The sequence below is a fragment of the Mesoplodon densirostris genome, chromosome 14 (genome assembly GCF_025265405.1).
Source record: "Mesoplodon densirostris isolate mMesDen1 chromosome 14, mMesDen1 primary haplotype, whole genome shotgun sequence".
In the NCBI taxonomy this organism is placed as follows: Eukaryota; Metazoa; Chordata; class Mammalia; order Artiodactyla; family Ziphiidae; genus Mesoplodon; species Mesoplodon densirostris.
The window spans coordinates 39,103,303-39,122,729 of NC_082674.1; positions in this window are offsets into that span (position 1 = coordinate 39,103,303).

Below are 19,427 nucleotides of genomic sequence, written 5' to 3' on the forward strand. Positions count from 1 at the left end.
TCAACTTCCTGGGCCTGAGACTTCACAGAGGACTGGCCCCCTGTGCTGATGGGTTCCCTAGACAGAGAGGAAGGGAAAGGATGCTAACCAGCATTTAGCGAGGACTTCATTTTGGCAAAGCACTGTGCTAGGAGTTTGTCCTGTACTACAGCCTTCAATCCTCACAATCATTGTAAAAATAGATATGCTAATTCCTAATTGTGTACACAAAAGGCACTTCTGGTGGGAACATGCACAGGAACACACGCGAAAGAACTTGGGAATATGGGGACCATTTAGCAATTTGGAGAGGCTGAAGCATTGGAGGCTTAAGGAGAGGCTGGCAAGAAATGAGCCTAGGAAGGCAAACTGGGGCTTCTCACGTCAGGATAACAAATCTGGACTTTATCCACCTGGCCAGGGAAAGCCTCTGAACAGTAATGAAGAGGACAGTGCCAAATGTCCCACTAACTCTTTCTGCACTGATGGCCTCCCTGGTCCTTGTCTCCTCTCCAAATCCTAACCACTGCTCCTCATATCAACAGATACTGACTGTACACCTCGACTGTGGGCCAGGCGCTGTGCTGGGTGCTGGGCATGTGGCAGTGAACAAGACAAGGCCTAATGGAAGAGGGGTTAGTAAAGGGAGACAGATAATAGACAATACCTAGTAAACAAACACACAAACAAATAAAAGATCATGACAGGTGCTATGACAAAAATAAAACACATAAAGGGGACAGAGAGTTGGGGGCGGGGAGGGGAGGCTGCTTTTAGTTGTTTTCTCTCCTGTCCATGGAGCTCCGGTTGTTATGGGGAACAGGGGTCTTAGAACAGGGAACTGGGTGGGTGGGTGGGTGGGGGTCAATTTCCCCCACTGCACATTCTCTTCTGAAAGGAATTAAGTTCTTAGAGAACCATGGTCCATGCTTCCAACATTCCTGGGCCACTGATTCTGCCTCTCCCCAAGACCCAGGCAAAGAGCACCTAACTTGATAAACCAGCGAGAGGCATGGGCTGGGGCGGCCAGAGCGAGCAGTCCCTGAATCCCAGAGCTGGAAAGGAGGACCGCAGAGACCACACAGAACAGATGGTGGATGTTTGGAACCCATTTCCAGAGACGGGTTTCTTTCCCTTCACCCATGAGCCGCTACAGAACTTCATCTTCTTGGCAGCCACCAGGGTTCTTCTTTCTCTGAACCGACCCCTCTGCTTCAGGGCCCAGTCCTGGCCATTCCTCACAGGCAGGGAGAAGACAGACTTAAACCCAGGCCAGTGGTCCTCAGAGAAACCAAGTCAGCCTGAGTCATCTCTTCACAAGCTCACAAAATCCTGAGCCCTTTCAACGTCTCTGATTACCCGCCCTTGGTGGCCAGATCGATGTTTGTCCTGAGAGTAAGGGAGGAGTACGTGGGATACGGGCAGGGGGATGGGAGGGGGAGCTTGTCATGCCCCAGTTTCTGGAACATGGAGCTGGAAAAGCCAGGAGGCTACGATGTGGACCTAGAAAGCCCAAGGAGGGGCCCTCAAAAATGAGCCGAGTGTCAGAACTGGAACAGACCTGATGGGACGGGGGACTACATGCCTGAAGGGGATGGCGAGCAGGTCAGACTGGTGGGGCTGGATCCCAAGCAGGGCCATCCTGGAAGGAGATTGGGAAACCAGCAGATGCTAGGCTAGGCTTGGAACAAGAGCCTAGCTCATGACTGCATCAGCCTGGAGGGAGGAGGGAACAAGAGGGAAGGGTGAGGATGGGCCCTGGACAGCCTGCGGGCCGAGGCTGTGTCGGGGTCTGGGCTAAAGTTAAGACATGCTCCTAAATACAGAGAAGGAGGCAATCCATGTTGGCCATCAGTGTCTTCCATCCCTCAAAATAATCCTGCTGGGTCTGGTCTTATCACAGCACTTTTGCCCTCCTGCTTCCTTCAGGAAGTCATGGAAACAATCTGGGGCCCTGGAAAATAATTTGGTAGCCCCCTCACATGCTTAGAGGACCTCTTTCCACCTTTCCACTCTCCCTGGGGGATTTCCTAAAGCCCAGTCTTCTGAGAGCTGACAAGAAAGGAGAGCGTTTTCTTGATTTCACAGAACGGAGCATTACGCCTACCTACCAAAGCTCAAGATGATGCAGAATTTGAGGCCGTGTGTGTGAAAGAGTGCAAATCCATCCTCACAATTTTTCTGAGATTCCATCTCAAGCATCCTTAGGCTGAATAATGAGGAATTCAGCACTCTTCCCTACCCCCTTCTCTCTCTTTCTCTCTACACACACACACACACACACACACACACACCCTCCCCCGCACCCATCTCAGAATCTTCTCTGTTTTCTGCCGCAGTCTCTGCTTCCTTCTCCTCCTTCCCACCTCCCATCTCAGCAGGAACACACCAGGACCAGCAGCCTCCCAAACACAGGAACAGGTTTCTCACAAGGAGTGGTTAATGCAGACCTGACCACAAAGTCAGTGCTGCCCTAAGCCCATGTCTCAGCCTCACCACGTCTAATGTAACCCAAGGAATGCACGCATGTGCATATGTGCATTTTTCCTGGGGACGAAGATCTGTTAGTTCTGTCTGATTCTCAAAGGAATCAGAGACCCTCCGAATGGTTTTACTAGTCTGGGGCAATAGGTAAAACAAGGAATTGAAATTCACCTCCTCTCATTTCGCTCCCCAGTGTGTGTGAGTTTTATGCAATTCCTCATCTAAAAAGGAAGCCTGAGCCCATGGAAGTCGGGGGTTGAACATCCTGAATATACAGTTCTTTGGATAGTCACCAAAAGAAGATCTGAGCAGGAGACATGAGGTCACCTTCAGGGAGGAGACTCTTGAGCTGTCTGGAGTGAGGGGACGAGGAATGAGGAGGATCGGCAGACTTGAACCCCACAAGGAGAGGCCAGAGAAACTTTCTGGGACGCAGTCCAGGCTCTGCCTCGAAAATGCAGCTCCAAAAAGAGATGCTGTGCAGATTCCAAGCTGCCAAATCCCGGAGGCCCTATTGGACAACCCATCCTCCATCAACCCAGATGGTACTGGGCATCCTGGGCCCTACCCCCCAAGATCAGGAGCCCAAAGTGCAGAGCCACTGCAGAGTCAGACCTGAGAAGCTCAACACCAAGCCCCAGCTTCCCTGACCTCCCACGGGAGGGGTAAGAGAGAATGGGGGCCTCCACCCACCCACTCACAAGCCTCTGAATCTCTTTAGTCCTTGGCATTGGTAATTAACAGCCGGGAAGTTATGCATCAACCTCAGCAAGCTAATGTGGCCGGACCTCCCTCCTGACAGCAGAGCTAATAAGAAATTTGCTAATGCAATTGATCACTTTAAAAAGCCATATGTCAGCCGAGATGAGTGCTTCTTTGCAGCAGCTAGTCTAATTGTCAGAGCAGAGCTGCGAGCTGCTCTCCAAAGGGGGTGAGGATGATGTCTTCACTGAATCAATGGTGCAATGCAGCAGGCAGGGCCTGGGAGGAGGGGGTGTGGTGCTGAGCACGAGGCCCCCAGCTCTTGCGGCTCCCAGGAAGCCAGTCTCTGCAGGCCTGTTCTAAGGACATATTAAGAGTCCTGAGCTGCAGCCCCTGATGGAAGCTGCACTTGCAGTCTCTCAGTTTATGCCGCAGTATTAAAATAAGAAACAGCTCTGTCTGCAGTAGACAGCTGATCTCAGCCTCAGCCAGTGAGTGTCAACACTCCAGACCCCACTCAGGCTTCTGCTGGGGGCAGGGCTGATACCTCCGGCGAATTTGCTTTTTCTCTCCCAGACCCTGCAATGATTCCATCCACCAGTCCTGAGTCAGATGCAGGCAAAGAAGATTGAAAATCCACCTCAGGGGGCTTCCCTGGTGGTGCAGTGGTTGAGAATCAGCCTGCCAATGCAGGGGACATGGGTTCGAGCCCTGGTCTGGGAAGATCCCACATGCCACAGAGCAACTAAGCCCGTGCACCACAACTACTGAGCCCGCATGCCGCAACTACAGAAGCCCGCGCACCTAGAGCCCATGCTCCGCAACAAGAGAAGCCACCGCAATGAGAAGCCTGCGTGCCGCAACGAAGAGTAGCCCCCGCTCGCCGCAGCTAGAGAAAGCCCGCGAGCAGCAGCAAAGACCCAACGCAGGCAAAAACATAAATAAATAAATTTATTTATTTATTTATTTAAAAAAAAAGAAATCCACCTCAGGCCCACCAAAGTCTGCTCCCAGTTGAGACAAAAGGCAACTTGCTCTGAATGCCTGGTGCTTGACAAAAACAAAGTGTGTTTTCCAGAAGGAGGAGAAACCTCTGCCATGGGATTTTGCTTCCAACACTCACTCCAAAACATTTGCCCTCCAAGCAAATCCATGGAGAAGCAAGAGAATCAAGTGACCTCTGTGGGAATGGAGCTCAGCGCTACCAGGAACACTGTTAGAGGGATTAAGGAGGTCCACGTGTCCGGATCCCCACTGCTTTCTGGAATAGTCCTCACTCTCAGTTATCCGTGGGGATGAGGGGAGGGTGGGGAGAGGGATGAGGGAGGACAGGCCACCAACACGCAGAGAAACGTCACACCCAGTCTCGATCAGTTCAGCTTTCCTCTGAACCACATGTTGATCCTGATTGTTCCCCATCCTTTACATTAATGCTTTGAATTTTGGGTGGAGACAAAGAAGACAAAACACAAGGACCCAGGTCATCACCAGTGTGTGTACCACACCCAATAACCCAGAAGAGCCTAGTTCCAAGTGTCGGCAGTGCCTGATGCAGCCTGCCTTCCTACTCAAGACCTTCCTTGGCCTGATGACTCCCCTAGCCTCTGGGGTGAGGGCGAGGCCAGGTACCAGGAACTGGTGCAAATTTCTTCATGAGTCTCATCTGTAGGAGAGGAGGTTTTGCAACAAGACCCCCGCAGTGAGTTGAAGCCACCTGTGTGTCTGTGAGCAACCTGAAGGCAGTGGGCAGTGGGCAACTCCTCTGGCTTCGCAGAAGGCCCTGTCCAGCACCGGGGCAGAGCAGCCAGAGAGGCTTGGGGTCTGAGCAGCACAGCCTCCAAGCCCTGGTCCCGGGGCTTAGCGGCCAAGGATACAGGAACAAAGAGGACAATCCTCTGGACCTGTTCGAGCTAAGGGTCCCAGGGGCCCCTTTATGTGCCCTTGAAAATGTACTTTAATATCTAAAGTCCTATCCTCTTATTAAAAAAAAATTTTTTTTTAACTTCTCCTGATTCTCCTCCCAACTTTATTTTTCCCAAATCAATTTTAATACTATTTTGGCCAAATTTAAAACATTGATTAGAATGACACTGAATTAGATTTATTTAGGGAAAAATTTTCAATTTTACAAAGTTGAGTCTTTCTATTCAAGAGTATGAGCATGTTTTGCAATTTAAATAAAGCCTTGCTATCCAAGGACTTTTAAAAACTCCACATTGGCTCTGTATTACCTCCCTTGAAGGCTCATTGCCAAAGGTCCTATAGACTGTTTCTCACCAGGGCGGTAATGTGTTACTTCATCCTTGGCACTGAGGTGAATTACACTCTAAAGAGGGCTTCCTGGGTGCCTTAACTTAAACCAAAGGCAATGGGACAAACGGCCACCTCAAGGTGTCTTGGCTCTGTGACCTCTAACAGAGGCCCCCTCATTTTGGATCCACTCGACACACAATCTCTACTCCAAGGCCAACAAGACTAAAACACCCCTCACTTTCACCTGGTCAATGGTGAGCACCTCTGGGTCCCAGGAAGGAGACCTAAGGGAAAAAAAGCCCCTTCCTTTAAACTCAGGGTTGGTCGTTAACTTGTGAACAGGTGTTAGTAGAGACTCTCCCCCCACTCACACTTTTCTCCAGTAACCCCTCTGTAGGGCCATCTTCATGAGGGTGACCTTGCTGTTGCCCAGGGGCTGGTGCTTAGATGGACCCTGTGCTTGGCTTAAGGCTATCCTGTCACAATCTTGGAATTCTTAATCATTTTGAATAAGGCACCCCACATTTCCATGTTGCACTGGCGCCAGAAGTTACATAACTTGTCCTGCTCCTCTGCAACACTTGCAGGCAGGCTCCGAGATGGTCAGGACCAGCCCAGGTCACACTTGGAGGTGGCTGGCATTCGAGCACAGGTCAGTCCAGGTGCTAAGCTGGGCCCCCGGGGCAGGCTCTGTGTCCAGCCGCAGGCAAGTCCTCACTCACGCCTGCATATAGGCCTGGCTGATGGATTTTTAAGGGACACATCACAGGGGACTTGATGCTTCCTTCCTGGGCTCCTCCTCCCTGCCCACCTCCCAGGGTCTGGGCTCTAACAGCCCACTTAGATAATCCTCAGCAAAACTTGCTGGCTGTCATCTGGACTGCTTCACGCACGGGCCTGCTCAGTATTTCCAGAGTTTAGACCCCAGGAGCGAGTGAGCAGTCTGCGTTATCTCTCCAGACTTCTGCCTCTCTCAAGACCTCCTGGGAGTCTGGGTCAGCAGGAGAGAGCACTTCCAGGCCATTAGCAGGAGCACATCCGGTCTCCTGGGCCAGAGAAAGCCACCGCGGTGGGAAAGAGAAGGGCCAGAGCTCCTGGGACATAATCCACGAGGGTTACTCAGCCACCAATCAGTGCAGTTGGGGAGGAGAATGAGGTGGGGCTCCAGCCTGGAAAGCTCGGGGTCACATGTGCCTGGGAACCCTAGGATCTCCCCTCCTTCAGATCCCTCAGCCAGGAGGATGAAGCCAGCTTGGGCAATAAAGGAGTCAGGGTACCACCGGGAGGGAAGAGGCTCAGGGAACTCCCCATAGACATTCAATTTTTTTTTTTTTTTTTTTTTTTTTTGCGGTACGCGGGCCTCTCACTGTTGTGGCCTCTCCTGTTGCAGAGCACAGGCTCCGGACGTGCAGGTTCAGCGGCCATGGCTCACGGGCCCAGCCGCTCCGTGGCATGTGGGATCTTCCCAGACCGGGGCACGAACCCGTGTCCCCTGCATCGGCAGGCAGACTCTCAACCACTGTGCCACCAGAGAAGCCTGACATTCACTTTTGAAGGAAGCCTTTCTTCCTGAGGCCCAATCACGAGGATTCTGGCAGCAAGAGAAGGATTCATTTGTAACCTCCCAACTGGAGAGGTGGAAGGAAAATGTTTAACTGTTTATTTAACTCCATCTATCTATTTACACATTCATCCCTTCATTAATTTAGCACTTATGTGAATGCTTATTTAGGGATCAGTTGTGCCAAGGGCTATGAGGACTATTGACTCACACGGTGGAAAGAAGGCAAGAATACTCCCTGGGGTCCCTTTTATAAGAGCACGAATTCCATTTATGAGGGCTCTACACTCATGACCTGCTTCATACCTCCCAAAGACCCCACCTCCTAATACCATCACATTGTGGGGTCAGGATGTCAACATATGAATTTGGGGGAGACACAAACATTTCATAACAGATTATAAGCTCTGTGGGGTGGGGACCATGTCTGTCTTGCTCACTGTTGTATCCTCAGCCCTTGCCCAGAGTGTGGCACATAAATGGGGCTCAATAAATACTTCTGGAATGAATAGATGAGAGATTTGACTGCTATTTGGAAGCTCTATAAGAATTCAGAGAACATCTATGTGGGCTGGAAGAGCTGGTGTAGACTTCATAGATAAGACATAAACAGAAAAAGTTAAATAATGACACAAGACAACAGTACAATAAAGACGACAAGGCAGTATGTGATATGTGTCAGGCAAACAGTGCAAATACTGTGTGTTAAAGCAAGGAGAGTGTATCAGCTATGATGTTTTGTCAGCAAGTAACAAAAAACCTCAGCTCAGACTGTCCTCAACTGCAAGGGAATTTATTATCTTTCATAGCGCAGGTTCAGAGGAAGGGCAGGTTCAGGGTGTTTGACACCGCAGCTCAAGGAGTCCTTTCCCTCCTGCTCTGCCATCCTCGAGTGGGCTTCATCCTCATGTTGGGTGGCAGGATGTCCACAGCAATTCTAGACATGGAAACATCCTACTGAAGAAGGACAAACTGTCTCTTCCCATGTCTCTTTCCCAGGAGCTTTCCAGCAATTTCTCCCTTCATCTCACTGGCCAGAGCTGGGCCACATGCCCAATCAATCCCAGGCTGACTATTGGTGAGGGGAGTAGGAGTCTGTGAAGAGCATAGACCAGCCACAATCCACTCTTGGAGCTGGGATGGGATAACTATCCACTGAGTTTAAATGGAGGAGTAAATATCCCATAGAAATTAGAATCTGTTAGACATGAATAAATGGGAAGATGAATGTCGGCTAAAAATCAACAGTGTTCACTGTAGCCCACCCCTTTGTATATCTAACGTCTACTCACACCATACAAAGAGGTCCCCCTGTGCCAAAATCGTCTTAAAAAGGCTTGATGGAGGAAATAAGATTAAGTTAGGTCTTTTTAAAAAAGGTAGGACTTGTACAGGTGGAGAACAGGCAACAAGAAATGCGAACCTGGAGGTGGGAATTAGCAAAGATTGCACCCAGAAAATGCCCCCCACAAGAGACCAAGAGCTCAAGAGCTACTTAAACCCAGGCAATTCTGTGTAATGGAAAGAGCTGGACTTTGGTGGCAGAAAGGCTTAGGTTCACATTTTGGCTCTGCTACTTGAGTTTCTTACCGTCTTGGAATCTCCGTTTCCTTCCCAGTGACGTAGGACTGGAGTGTCTGCCTCCCTGGAATGTGATCAGGATCACACTAGACTGTTCAGGACAGAACCTTGCACATACAAAGTGCCCACCACATGTTTTTCTCCTACCTTTTCCTTCCTCAGAAAGGAAGTCTGTTCTAGAGAGTACTTTGAGTTGCCAACACAAACTTCAGTCCTACTGTGAAACAGAGGCACCAGCCTGTGCTCTGATGCCAAGAATTGAAGCACGAGTTTTCACTTCTCACTTTAGTCTTAGATGAATGCTGGGCCTCTTCTCGCCTTCTTTATTTCTAACCCTTGACCTCTTGTGGTATAACCTTTGACTGCAAAAATCCAGATGAGAAGCAGAGGACCTTATCTAGAGCCACGGAGGCAGAGATGGAAAGGAGGACCCATCTAAGTGCCTCGGTTAACAAAGGATCTAGCTAAGGGCCTGACTGCCCAAGGAGGTTAGAGCTGTGTTTCAGGACCATTGGGGCCATCACACACCCACGAGAGAATCAGAGAATGCTGTAGACGCTCTTATCAGAGAAATGTACACATGTAAAAAGATTATTGTACATATATTATTACATATTATTGCATATAATTTCCACAGGTTCTGGGACACTCTAAAGTATCTCTTTAAACCCCAGAATGAGAAGTCCTGCATTAGTGAGTTTGTTTGGGATGGTCCAGGCCTGGTTTCTGCAAGCAAATGGGAGAAGACCTGGCTTTGCACCAGTGTAACCCCGCATAGTGACCTGCAGCTTCAGGATGGGGACGCCGCTGCCGGCTCCTTTGTTCCTGGCTCCACACTCACACTGTCCTGAGCACAGTCTGGGGGATGGACTGTGCACCCGCCAACCCTTAGGGAGGGTTTGGGTGATGCTGACACTCTTGCTGACTTAAGAGAAACCAGCTCAATGTGTTTTGGATGACGGGTCCTTTGTCCTGAGAGTGACGATTACCTCCCTAAGAGCTCTTAAGAATACAGGGACAAAGATGCAAAGCCGAAAAGACAAAGACGCAGATTGAAAGATCAAAAATGGCACGGAGATTTCAGAACAAAAGCAAAAAACCATCGGGAGAGCTGCCTCGGAACTTGTCATTGGGGCGGCGGGGGACGGGTAGCTAATCAGAGCCGGGGTCCGGGAAGGGGCAGGTGCGGGGTTTAGGGCTGCGGATCTGGACACCGTGAGCAGCACTTACGTAAGACTGAGAAAACATCGGTTGTCCGGATCAGAGAATGGGGGAGGGGTGCCTTCCGGAGTTTAAGAGGAGGCTGAAGCCGTCCCCAGCCTCCCACCCTTGGCGCCGCCTCTGCGGCTCCAGCTCTGCAGCCCCGAGGTGTACAGAGGCCCAAGGACGCCGGCCGCCCTGGCCGAGGGTTAGCTGCTGCGAAGATGGCAGCCGGGCTCCTTAATGGAGCTCCCCAGGAGCCCAACTCGATCGGCTGCCTGCATTATTAATGCATTATGTCATCCTTCCTTGCACTCGCTCTCAGCTGCGGAAATTTTATAGAGCAGTATTATTAATTGAAGCAATTAGTGCGGGGGATATCAGCACAGCTACGTCAGAGGGCTGCGGACGTGCAAGGCCAGGATCTCTCCCTCCCTCTCTTTGTGCCCAGCTCTCCCTCTCTCCCACCTCCTCCCCGTGCCTCCCCAGCCCCTCCTCCCTTGTTTCTACCCGCCCCCACTTTCTTCTCTCCTGCTCTTCCAGTTCTCTCTCAATATCCCTCCGGGGAGACTCTGGGTACCCACCACCCTTCCCAGGCTGCAATCATTCCGTCTCCAACCAGCACAGGCAGGCAGACAGAATGACAGCATCACCGTGGCTGGCTCCTGGCCTCGTTGAATTAGGATGGAAGACCATCCCTCATGGTTCTTATCTTGGCTCAGAGCCCCTAGTGGGGGTGGTGGGTGGCAGGTAGAAAAAGGAGGGGCTCACTGCCTGTCAGACCCATTCATTCATTCATTCATTCATTCATTTTTCCTCTGTGGGTACCCAGCCTTATAGTAGGTGCTGTGGGAAATAAAGAGGAGATAACAGAGCTTAGGCCCCGGAACTGAGGTTGTAACCAGAGAGACCAGACTGGCCACTGAAACAGAGCAAAATAGGGTGCAGCACAGGGTCTCAAGGGAGTGATCCCCGACAGGTTGATTGCCCAGCCCCGTGAAACACCCGCTGTGGCCCAGGAAGTGAGAAGTAAGGCTTAGGGAAGCGAAGGAGCCGTGAGAGGTGAGGAAAGCGAGCTACCGGCAGGCTGCAGGAGGGTGGGAGCAGATGGAACTGCAGCGGAAGGAAGGAAGGAAGGAAGGAGGGTGCAGGCTGAGCAGGTTCAGGGCAGAGCTTGGGAGGGACTCCAAGCTGAGCTCCCCGCCCGCCCCATGAGACTGAAGTTCTCACCGGGCGGAGGCTGAGACCTAGAAGCAACTGGAAAACCTGGCCAGGGGCCAGGACACCAGGAAACCAGGGCCCACACCCCAGATCCTTTCATCAGGAATCAGAGACACCTGAGAGGCCACAGGCTCAGGTTCCCTGTAAAATAAACAGATACCAGGATGGAAACATCCAGGATGAACATTCACCCTCTGCCCCTCCCCACTCTCCCTGCTCCCCTCCAGGCTCATGGGAACAGGTGTACCTTGTGTTACAGAGAGAGACCTTGGAAATCTGGGGGCAAGTGGTCTGCTTGGATATATTAAGTTTTAGTGGGAGAATGCTCTTAGCTTTTAAACTTGTTTTCTTATGAAAATTTTCAAGCATACACAGTGAGAGAAGAGACTAATGAACCTTCATATTAATATAGCTCAGCTTCAAAAATGATCACCTCATGGTCAGTCTTCTTCTATCCACCTTCCCCCAACTTTTGCGGGGCAGGAGCACGCGCTTTAAGGTAACATGCTCTTGTAAAAAATGATCTGCTCATTTTTCTTCTTTTTTTTTTTTTCTTTATTAAAAACAAATGTAAGGGCTTCCCTGGTGGCGCAGTGGTTGAGAGTCTGCCTGCCGATGCAGGGGACACGGGTTCGTGCCCCGGTCCGGGAAGATCCCACATGCCGCGGAGCGGCTGGGCCCGTGGGCCATGGCCACTGAGCCTGCGCGTCTGGAGCCTGTGCTCCACAACGGGAGAGGCCACAACAGCGAGAGGCCCGCGTACCGCAAAAAAAACAAAACAAAACAAACAAACAAACAAAACAAATGCACGCACACCCCCTCTGACAGACAGATTTTCATATACAGTGCTTATTTAAATGTGAGAAAAGGATCTATCATGGGTTAAACTCTCCCAGTGTGCCTGGGCAGGGGTAGGGTAATTGTTTACTCCTCCCAACAGCTGGAGAAGTAGAGATAATTAAACGGTGAGAGGAAGTTCACACACAGTAAATTACAGAGGCCCACAGGGTCCAAGACCCCTGCTGCTACCCTCTACTGCCCCCTATCTCCTTACTCTCCAAGGGCACCCCTGGAGAGGCTAAGGCCAAAATGGGGGGAAAAAAAGAAAGATGTTGGGGAGTGAGGATATTGATGGCTACCCCGGTGATCTGACCTCGGTTCCCTGAGCTCTGTTTACTCCTTTTCCTGGCCTGGTGGTGCCCACTCCCCACCTTCCAGGTCCCTCGTGCTGACCATTTTTACCCCATACCTCTACTGAAACCTATTCCAAGGAAAGGGGCTCAGGTTAGTGAGTGAACTGTAGTATCACCTACAGCAGGGCTGCCCAACAGACTTTCTACAACGATGGAAATGTTCTATTCTGTGCTGTCCAATATGGCAGCCACAAGCTACATGTGGTTGTTAAGCACTTGAAATGTGGCCCTACATGGAAGGTCTTGAGTGCCAGGTAAAGAAGGCAGGATTTTGTCCTAGGGGTGGTAGGGAATTATAGGCGGTATCTGAGCAAAGGAATGTTTTATGGGAGCAGGAACGCTTTATGGTTTTATTTGCTTGTTGGTTTGATTGCTACTGTTGACTGATCATGGCCTTCCAGGTGATGGACCCTGGTCTAAGCTCATGCACAATCTCATTTAATTCTCAAATACAGCCCTCTGAGGTTGATGTTTTACAGATGGAGAAACTGAAGCTCAGTTATGGTAAGTGTCATGCAATTACTGAGTGACAGAAGAATTGAACCCAAGTCTGTCTTATTCTGAAGCCTCAGAGCACTATGCAGCACTGACTTTAAGAAAATTCAGCTGCTATCAGGATTTGAAAATGGACTGGAATAGGAGGAGAGAGGTGAAGTGCTCAGAAACAGCACCGGCACTCAGAGAGGCTAAGTAACTCCTTGCTCATTTATAGTGAATTGAGTAAAGGTTCTGGAAAGTCTTTAATCCCAACCAGTCTGCCAGGAACTAAATCTGGCCCAGGCCTCTAAGAAACCAGTTTTCACCTGTCAAGCTGGGGATCCACAGCCCTTATAGGCTCTCACACAATTACTGTCCATTAGAGAGGCTAACAAGAGGAGCCACTTGGCAGGCCTGCTCCTGGGGGCTGTGGCCAAGCCTAGGACCGCCTGAAGGGGACAGGTGTGAAGACTTGCTGTGTGAAGGTGGCATTTCCGCTGGCCCTATCCTAGGGCCCTGCCAGTCCCCAGGTCCTCTCCAGGGATATCTGAGCTAACCTCCCCAGCTGGGTAGAGGGGCCTGGACCAGGGGCCTGTAGGGCCCAAAGACAAGGTCAAATGCAGAGATTCAGAGTTCAGGGAAGCAGGATCAAGAGGCTCTGATCTCCAGAAAATCACTTTAAGTGAAATTTGTCTTCACACCCTGGTTCAGCCCTGAGTCCTCTCCCAACCTACCCCCAACCAGAACTTCAGTTTCTCATACCCTCGAGGTCCTCTTGTCAGAAAACTTTCTGCAAAACACATTTATCCTAAGATGTTAGGACATTATAATCATCTATTCCCCTTACAGGAAAGTTGTTCCATGGTGGAATTCCAGGTCCTCAGTTTAGGAGGATGGGACTTGAGTTAAGGTCTAACCTGTTTGTAGACAAGACCAGATGGTTGATATGGAAGCAATTGGGAGAGAGTTTCTGAGAAAACAAGCAAGCATAACTAGGCATATCAAATTAGATGAGGTAACTCCTTCAGTCTGCAAGTATTTCCTGAACACCTCATCATATTCCAGGAGCTGAGAGGCAAACAGAATAGTGAAAAGAGACAGCAGGTGAAAGAGCTTTGGACTTGGTGACAGAAGACATACCTGAGTTATGAATTCGAGCTCTCCCACTGATGAGCTGTGTGATCTTAAACAAATTATTGGCTTCTCTGAGTCTCATTTCCAGCTTTCTATGATTTGGTAGACAGAGCCGAGAGGTTAAGAGCTTAAGCTTTGGCAATAGACAGACCTAGGTTTGAATCCTAGTGCTGTCACTCACTGGTGGTGGGCCTTGGGAAAATTCCTTGATCTCTCTATGCCTCAGTTTCCTCATCTGGAAAATGGGGACAGCAGTTCTACATTTCCTGGTTGTTGTAAGAATTAAATATAATAATAAATGTACAGTGCTTCATATACTGTCTCAGATAGAATCTCAATATGTTAATTATTATTATATTCATATATATTCATGAATATATATTCATATATTCATCCTGTTGCCCCAGGATTAGGTGTCAGACGAGGAGGAAAAGGAAATGCTGGGAAACTGGGGGATGAATATCAGAAATGAAACTGGGTCAGTGGGAGGATGAAGCCAAACAGAGATGGCCCAGGCTCAGGACCCAGGCGAACTTACTCACAGTTGTGTGATCATGCACAAAGGTGATGGCTGAAGGGGGGGTTGGGGGCTGAAATCCCACCTAAACCCCACTCACTAAACAAGCTTTGCCTGTGCTGGCAGCATCCTGCACAGGGCCAGACAGGCGATAGGACAAGGCCTGCTCTAAGGGGTGGGAGCAGGCCAGCCTCTGGGAAAGGCAGAGGCGGAAGGAAGGCAGTCTCGCAGCTGAAGGAGTCTGGTGGCAGCAGCTGGTGTTCCAGGGACAGGACTCAGCTGCAAAGACCTCGCATGAGAGGGCAGGGCACAACTCAGTTCCCAGAGCCTTTCGGGGTTGATAGGAAACCAAGGCAGGTATTCACGCAAGGGGCTACCCAAACATGACGGTCAGCAGGCACAAAGCAAAGGGCCCTGATGATGGAACAGACTGCAAGGTCAGGCCAGGCCCGGGCACAAGGTTGACTCTCTCCTGGGTCACAGAGGATGAGCAACTGGGGCCTGAGTTTGCTGCTACTGATGATGCAATGGGCAGCTGTCGATGCTGGAGGGGGCAGGCTGTGGGGACAGGGAGCTGGGCAGATCTATACAAATTTTTTCCAAACCCTTTGGCAATCGAATGCTCTTCATGATCTGTGAGGCTGTGTGGTAGGATTTACCTCTTTCAGGAAGGGTGGCCTCCCTAATGAAATGGTGTTAGGAGCAGGGGGATATCCCTCTGCCCAGGAATACTGCCCTTATGGTTCTCTGTGCCGGTGTAATCTCTTTGGATAAAGTCAAAGGTCACAAGCTCAGATGCTACAGGAGCCAGGCAGTGGCATAAATGGGAGAAGGAGACCAGACATAACGATAGGGAGCAGTAGGGAGTGGTAGGGACTGTGGCAAACAAGCAAGCGGATGTTTTAGTGAAGGTTTAAGGAAAGTAGCAGATGCTCAGCGCAACCAACTCTTACCCAGTGGGAATATATGACCAGCACTTTCAGTTCTTCCAATTTTCCAAAAGAAGCCAGAAACCTATATTTTTATGTAAAAAAATTCTTTTAAATACCTGTTTTTTAATACCAGCAATGAATTATTATTATTATTATTATTTTAACAAAACTCTTGATGTTATCACGATCTGACCAAACTCGCAAGCATTTGTGGGTCACACGTGGCCTCTGGTTTGGGAATTCCTCTCTCTAGAATCCCCTGGAGATGCAGCCCCCTCTGAGAGAGGTCTCACATTGGGTCGCTAATCTCTCCAGGAGGGAGTGCTACTCCAATGCACTCTTTCTTTCTTGCCCCTAGGGTGCTCCTTCTTCCTTTCCCCCTGTGAGAGATCACGGGGTAGTAAAGGAGGCGGGACTCACCCCCTGAGCTTTGGCATTTGTTTTATTATACATTATGGTCAGGGTTACAGGCTCTGTCTCCCAGAGGTCCTTCCCCCAACTTCTACCCCCTCCCCCAACTTCCAGTTAGGAAGAGGGTTTGAGACCAGACTGCAGGCCTGTGCTGGGAGCTCTCTGGAGAATGCAAGAGAAATGCAAGATGAAGTCTTTCAGTCTGGCTGCTAAGAGGAGACACACGTGAAACACCACAGAAAGTCTCCACTGTTCCTTCCTTCCTTCCTTCCACAGGCATTGACTGGGCCCCAACTGTGTGGCCTGTAACCCACTGGGGAGAAAAGACTTTGACTCCACCATGCTAAAGCTGTAAGCATCTTTTTGGATCATCTACTTATGGTTAATCTGGAGTTTTCTATCTCTCTCTCTCTCTCTTTCTCTTTCAGCAGCATTTTAGAAGCCTGGTCCATTCATCAGATTAAGGTGGGTTCTCTGATCAAAGCGGGTAGGGGAAATCCTGAAGTTCCTGTCCACTTGGTTTTCCTCCCCACCACCCAACCTCCCACCCCCAACCCCCAACTTCCAGCCGTCTGTGAGGTCTCTGAGGAACCCTTCTGAGAAAAACAGTTTGAAAAATCATTAATCCAGTCCAACCCCTGAAAATCCCAGTTTTGGAAACTGAGACTCTGAGAGGTTAAATTACTTGCCCAAGGTCATACAACTGCACCTCCTGATTGCAGGCAGGTCTCTTTCTTTGGCCACCGTCCCACAGTAGTGTAAACTCAAAGTCTCCAGAAGGGGAAGGTAAATGGTGGGAAAGCTGGAAGGCAGATAGCTCAGCATGGGCCCGCTCCCCTGTCAGGGAGGCAACAACTTGAGTGGAGGCCCTGCTGGGTGGTTGAGGGGGCACAGGGTCAAGCAGGTGTTAAATTCCAGAAGCCTAGAGATAAGCAGCGTGAGGCCAGTGGAAAACTGGGATGGGGCTAGGATCAGGTTTGATGTGGAGAAAAGGCCTAGGGGGCAGGCTTTGGGTGGAGGTAGAGTTGGAAGATTGGGGTTTTTTCCCTCTCAGTTCACCCAGTCGAAGCTGCTGATGGACCTCAAGCGTTATCAACTTTGAAAGCACAACAGAAGGCTGGAAAGCCCAGGCAGACAGGCAGGCACACAGTCGAGTGAAAGTGGTGTATTAAGTAAGCCTTAGGACGGCAGCTGGGTTGCATTAAAAATGAATCAAGATGATGTTTGAATGAAAACAAGAATGGAGTGCTGGGGAAAAGGTGCTCTGAGGGCTCCCTATGGCCAGGGCGGGGCAAGGTTCCAAAGCAGGGCTAGGTCAGCCCCAGAAGCCAGCTGGTGGCTCCCAGTGTCTATGCAAACGAGACAGGAAAGGTGGAGGTAGGCTTGAAGAATGCCCCTTCCTGGGAGCTTCTGGGGACTTTCATTCTCTTACCCACAAAATGGACACAACCATCTCAACTCTGCCTTCATCTTGGAGGCTGTTGTGAGAAGCAAATGACATCAAGTTGAGACCCATTGAAGGCTTTTACCAAGGCTAGGGTCACAACTATACATGCCATCAGAGGTGGCGAAATGTGTACAGTGGCCCTGGAGTAAAATTAGGGGGAGTAGAGACTGGAGAGTGCTTGCCCTGCCTGAAGGCTTTCAGATTAAAGATTCTAAAGCCACATTCTGGCCAAATGAAATGCATCTGCCCCGCAACCTGTCCCTGGCATGCACTCCCTGAACTAAGGTTTTAACAGATGATTGCTTAAGGTCTGAGCCTCCCAGTGGGACATATATTCTAGAGAGTCCTCAAGAACTGCCCTGTCCGTGATGATAGCCACTAGCCCCATGTGGCAATTTACATTTAGATTCCAATTAATTAAAATAAAAGATTTAGTCAGTCACACTAGCCAAATTTCAAGCGCTCCATAGCTACATGGGGCTAGTGACTACCGAACTGGACAGCACAGATATAGAACATTTTTGTCAGCACAGCAAGTTCTGCGGGTCAGGGCTGCTCTAGGACTATAATTGATGGAATGATAGGTATTGGAGAGGGAGGTTTCTTCCCTGAGGCTTCTCAATATAATACATCACATATCGGCTCCTTACTCAGCCTAAATCCAAGGTTAATCCTGGAGCCCTTCACTGCTTTCCCACTTCCCTTAAGCCCCAGGCTTTGTTAACTCACTAACTCCTAAGAGTGAAATCTTCATGCTCATTTTGCATCTGCTTAGGACGCAAGGTCTGGTGGGAGAGGGCAAGGGTGACAACTGCTGTCTTCCTCTTCTAGCCAGAGACCTTCTGAGGTTACCATGTCTTCCACTACATTAATGATTGAGAGCAGGAATTTCTGAACCCTAAGGGAGATGGCAAGCATGATAGAACTGAGGGAGAAATTCTGGGCCAGTTAGGACTGAACGGTACCCAAACGGCCTGGTGGAGGTGGCCACCGGCTCTCCTACCAGGGAGGTAGGATAGCAAGGTCGTGATGAGCACATTCCAGCTCCTCCACTTACTAGCTGTATGACCTGGCCTTTATCTACTCTCTGAGTCTGTTTCTTCATGGATAAAATAGAAATGGTACTTACCTCAGAGGGCATTTTAAGGATTAAATGAGTTAATGGAAGGAAGGCACTTAGAACAGTATCTGGCCTGGAGTAAGCATTGGTAGTAGTAGTATTTGATTATTTGTATCATGGCCTTGATTGAGGTTGTGAATAAGGCAAGTTCACATACTCAGTGCACTGGTATCCTCTCAACCCTCCCCACACACCTGCTAGATTTTTCCATCATGGCGCCTGTTGAATGCTTAATTATTTGTTTCTTCAATTTTAAGAGCCGCTGCTGGGCCCCATCACCAAGGTCTTACCCTGCCTTTGCCCCACTGTAGAGCTCCCTTGGTTTTTCCAACACTGCCTCTACAGCACTCTGACTACTGCCCAGGCCAAGCAGTAGCCTGCCTCCCAGGCCCCAGGGCTCCTTCCGGAAAGCAGCACAGGCTTGTCCTTATGCATGGCAGTCGAGGGTTGGTCCTGAAGGTCCACGTGATCCAAAACCAGTGCATACAGACACGGGTACCTCAAAAGGAGAGCAACTGAAGCCAAAGACGGGTTGAGTCAATCAGATTCCTTCTCTCCAGAATTTGAATAAAGGAAGACCCAAAGACTGCGCAGCTTGTTAGCAAGAAAGGCTGATGTTGGGGACTTCCCTGGTGGTACAGTGGTTAGAATCCGCCTGCCAATGCAGGGGACACGGGTTCGAGTCCTGGTCCGGGAAGATCCCACATGCCGTGGAGCAACTAAGCCCATGAGCCACAACTACTGAGCCAGTGTGCCACAACTACTGAAACCTGTGTGCCTAGAGCCCGTGCTCCACAACAAGAGAAGCCATCGTGATGAGAAGCGTGTGCTGCAATGAGAAGCCTGCGCACTGCAACGAAGAGTAGCCCCCCACTCAACGCAACTAGAGAAAGCCCGCGCACAGCAAAGAAGACCCAACGTAACCAAAATAAATTAATTAATTAACTAATTTTTTTTAAAAGGCTGAAGTTGAAAAGTGAGGGGACCACAGAAGTTCACGATGGTCATATGAGAGCTGAGGGGAAGGGGCAACAAAAATTACGTGTGCAGGAAGAGAACCACACGGGACTCTGGGCTGGGAAAAGAAGATCTCTGGCTAGAAGAGGAAAACAGCAGTTGTCACCCTGTGCTCCACATGTGCTTCCTCGGCACTTGTCCAGAAATGTTGCTTCTTTTGCCTTCTTCTTCACTAGAAGCCTGGAAGGGACGTGGAGT